General features: G+C 44.2%; 1 long non-coding RNA gene across 1 annotated transcript; it reads left to right on the top strand.

Moving 5' to 3' along the window:
• The first annotated feature begins 1,216 nt into the window (after positions 1–1,216).
• Positions 1,217–4,001, top strand: LOC132459016 (uncharacterized). The gene is made up of 3 exons (XR_009526075.1): positions 1,217–1,365; positions 3,265–3,369; positions 3,499–4,001. It is a non-coding gene; the product is annotated as an uncharacterized LOC132459016 (long non-coding RNA).
• The last annotated feature ends 699 nt before the right edge of the window (positions 4,002–4,700 follow it).

Raw genomic sequence — 4,700 nt, 5'->3', positions numbered from 1 at the left:
AAAAGGTTGATGCGAAAAGAGTTCTAAAATTCTGCTCAGTCTCAGCGACCATAGGCAGCCTCCACATCTGGAAGAGACGTTGTGTTGTCTATCCCTGAATGCCATATTGTCATATGCAATGCTTTAACCTCAGCTAAACCATCATAATTTCATCTCTACTCCTCTGCGTGCTTAAGAATTTTGCACATTCAGTGTCTGGTTAGTTTTCAGATTGAAACCTTCTAATTAATGTTTGGATCAAAAAAAAAGAAAACTTTGTTTTGCTTGTAGATCCAAATAAAATAATTTAAACCTGTGTGTGTGTGTGTGTGTGTGTGTGTGTGTGTGTGTGTGTGTGTGTGTGTGTGTGTGTGTGTGTGTGTGTGTGTGTGTGTGTGTGTGTGTGTGTGTGTGTGTGTGTGTGTGTGTGCATTTATCTTTTGAGTTTTATACGTCACCATAATCACGAAACATTGACTGAGCGTCTCTCTCACGGTCTCTGACAGCAGACAGGGCCCCGAGAAAGGACCGGTCCCAGGTATTGGGGAACGTGAGGGTCCGGGTGAGGGCACTACGAAAGCAGAGGGTTGGAACACTTACCATCGCCCTGAAGGATCAGGAGGAGGTGAAGCCTTTCCGGCCCTTCAGGACGGAACCCCTTCAGACACATTAAGATGGCCTGGGCCGAAACCAAAGCCGTCATCACCACCGACGCCCCCTGAACAACCCTGAACATCAAGATTTAGTCGTTGAGGCTGAGAAGGAGGGGGAAGCCACACAGAAGGCTGAGGGGACGGGCCTCAGGCCTCGGTTGAAGAATGACACTCTCAAACTTGTGTTTGAGTATCAATAGAATTGATCAGAGACAAACTAATGACTAGTCTTTCTTGGCCCCACTGTGAGTGTTAATGCAAATGTTTGGGTATAAAACATGAATAGATTTGGAAACAGCTGATGGACTTGGGAGAACAAATTTCCAATGGTGACTTTGTAAACACGACATGTTATTGTCAACTTTTTGTGTTAAAGTAATATTCTTATTTCAGTGGTTTCCATTTGAGTTATTAAAAGGCCTATTCGGTAGATTGCAATAAAAACAAATCCAGTTGCCTGCGACGACGAATCAACATCAGGTACCACCTCTGGCCGGTCGGAACCCGACGGGCCGCTGTGACATCACCGCCTCTATATAAGTCCCCGCTCCTCAGTCCAGTCCTCAGTGGTGATCAGAGAGCAACGACTGAGCTGCATATCAATAACCAGCGACAGCAACAAACTGAGAGATCCACTATGGTGAGGAAGAGACAGGAAGAGAGACAGGAGGGAGACCAGGAGACCCTGTGTGGGGACCCCTCGTCGCCCCCCGGAGAACAGCGTCCGGCACAGGTGAGGAAGGAGAGGACACGCACGCCAACCGCACACGCACACTTTGAGTCTGCAGACGCACATTTGTATTCTGTAAAAACTTGTGGTTGTACATGATTATATTAAGTTAGGGTCCAACTGACTTTCTTTAAAGAAGTGCAGGCAACACACACACACACACATACACTCACACACACACACACACACACACACACACACACCCACACACGCTAAAATACACACACACGATTGTACACATTTAATATCAGTGCTTTATAAAAAAAGATATATGATACATATGTATATGATCTATAAATACGTTTATGCATGTTTTTCTTGAACTTTTCTATTCGAAAAAACATCAAAATTATTGATTTATGCTTCAGCATATTTTTGCCATTTTCAAAAGAATGTATCCCCAAACATTCCGTCCCCGTGACGACGCCCCCTTGACGACGTCCCCGTGACGACGTCACCGCGGTGGCCCTCTGACATCACGGGGCCACGCTCCTCGATATAAGATAATAATAACAACTAGAAAATGCATTTCCTGCAGAAAATGAGTGCTTTAGTGCAAAGTGAGGTTGAAAATATTATGAAAAGCGCTGTGCTTAGCCTGTATCGTAGCGCGGTGAACTCTGTAGGGATTGTGCTTTGCGGGGTTTGTTTAACGGCGTTGCTATGGTTACCTAAATTATTGTAAGCAACTGAAAACGATGCCGGTTTGAAACTAAAACTGTGACTTTGGAGAAAGTATAAATGCTATTGAAATTTCGTTGGTATAGTATTGAAGATACAAGTGTGTAGATTTGTTTAATGGTTTGACCGATGATAAACGGTTGAAAAAGGATTGAGTTACGAAGTTATAAGAAGTAGGTGTATCAGAATGGGCATTGACGTCTTCAATGAAAACAGCTGAAAACGAAGCGGTATGAAACTAAAAGTGTGATTCTGAACAAAGTTTAAATGATATCGAAATTCCGTTTCGATATTATGGAAGATACAAGTGTGAAGATTTGTTAAATGGTTTGAACGAAGATAAACGGTTGAAAATTGATTTAGTTACGTTACTAAGTACCATGGTAGGAGGGCTCTGCCGTCCTCCCATTGACTCCCATGTTATAAAAAAGATAATATTTTAAAAGTAGAATATCTCAAAAAGTATAAAATATTTTCAGAATCTGAAGAGAAACGCGCGATTCCAAGCTATTCTGAATATTTAAAAATTTGAATGGAGTCTCTAGGTGAAAAATTGAGGAAGGAGATAGGTCCCAAAGTTTGTAGAGAATAATAAAGAAAGAATAAAACTTATGAAGAACAATAGTTGAGCGCTGCATTCAGCACTCACCTAATAACCTTTATTTATGCATTACTTTTCCAAACAGAGCTACAAAGTGCTTTACAAATAAAAAGAAAGACAGCAAAACAACCAAACAAAAATTAATGTCTAAGAATAACTGTATCACAGGTCTTTTTTTTTTTACAATAATGAAACCAAAAATACCATCAATGAAAAGTGTACCAGGCAAAAAACATAAAAAATAACATTTAAACTTAAATAAACTCTTCAAAAGCTTTGCGGTACAGGTGAGACATAAGGAGGGACTTAAAAGATGTCACCGAATCAGCTAACCTTATTTTCTCAGGCAATGCATTCCAAAGCTTTGGGGCTAACACAGAAAAAAAGACCCGTCCCCTTTAGCAGCTAGGCGGGACTCAGGAATAGTGAGTAAAATATAAGTCACCGCTCCTCAGTGCCGTGCTCAGTGGTGATCAGAGAGCGGTGCGATGAGCGTTACCTGGTGATCAGAGAGCGAGAGCCAGAGAGCAGCGGCCAGTGAGCCAAGTTGGCAATCAGCGAGGGAACTATGGAGAAGAGAGGGGCGAGGAAACATTAACGGTGACGATCTCCTCCGACAGGAGGAAGAGGCCACCCCCGATCCGGACTCCTCCTCCCCCTCTCCGGACCCCCCCCCGCCCCATCAGGTCTCCACCTCGTCACAAAAGAAAGAACGTCTGAGACAGGTGAGGAAGGAGAGGACACCAACACCAACACAGAGCGACTGAGACGTCTTTGTGTTTCCTGTCGTGGGTCTTCAGTGTCGGTTCGTGTTTGACCCGAAGGGTTCCTGATGCCGTGTGTTTGTGTCCTAGGTGGTGATCAGATGGATGGAGACAAATGAAGAGGCGAATGACCCGGACCAAGGCCAGACCCCCCCGGACCACGGCCAGACCGCCCCGGACCAAGGCCAGACCCCCCCGGACCAAGGCCAGACCGCCCCGGACCGAGACGAGACCGCCCCGGACCGAGGCCAGACCGCCCCGGACCGAGGCCAGACCGCCCCGGACCAAGGCCAGACCGCCCCGGACCACGGCCAGACTGCCCCGCACCAAGGCCAGACCCCCGATGAACCTGGTGAGTTCGCAGCATTGTTGTTTTTACCTGTTTGTGTGTGTGTTTACCTGCTTGTGTGTGTGTGTGTGTGTGTGTGTGTGTGTGTGTGTGTGTGTGTGTGTGTGTGTGTGTGTGTGTGTGTGTGTGTGTGTGTGTGTGTTTGTGTGTGTGTGTGTGTGTGTGTGTGTGTGTGTGTGTGTGTGTGTGTGTGTGTGTGTGTGTGTGTGTTAGAGCCCGACATATATATCCGCGGTCAGATATTATCGGTCGATATTACGCATTTTCCAGACGGAAAATATCGTCTGATTAATAAATATTAAAAAAATTTAAAGTTTTTAGTTATTGTGGTTTTGTTCAAAGGACATTGATTCTCATATCTTAAGTTTGTATTTTTATACATTTTATTTATCAGGAATTTAATGAATTTTGATTTTGACTTTTCTGTTGTAACAATAAAACAATAAAATAAAGTTTATTTTAAAACTGCATTACCTTATTATTTAATTGAGGACTCATAAATAACTACAACTAACCAATGTTAGGGAAATCTGTTTATGTTTTGTTACGCGTTTATGGAATTTCTTTTTTTATATGTATCGGCCGATATATCGGAATATCGGATTTTTAAATCACAAGAATATTTGTATCGGTATCGGCCTTAAAAATCCTTTATCGGTCGGGCTGTAGTGTGTGTCTGTGTGTGTCTGTGTGCGCACACGTGTGTGTGTACAGTATTGTTTGCATTTATCTTTTGAGTTTAATGTGTCAGCATAATCACGAAACATTGACTGAGCAACTCACTGTCTCCCACAGCAGACAGGGCCCTCAGAAAGGACCTGTCCCAGGTCACGGGGAACACGAGGACCCGGTTGAGGGGACTCAGGGAGCTCTGGGCTGAGATCCTTACCATCGCCCTGCTGGATCAGCAGGAGGAGAAGCCTTTGGGCCGCCCTTCAGGCCT

The sequence above is a fragment of the Gadus macrocephalus genome, chromosome 6 (assembly GCF_031168955.1).
Source record: "Gadus macrocephalus chromosome 6, ASM3116895v1".
NCBI classification, from domain to species: Eukaryota; Metazoa; Chordata; class Actinopteri; order Gadiformes; family Gadidae; genus Gadus; species Gadus macrocephalus.
Note: the sequence above shows the minus strand (reverse complement) of the source record. Positions and strands in the feature narration are given on the sequence as shown.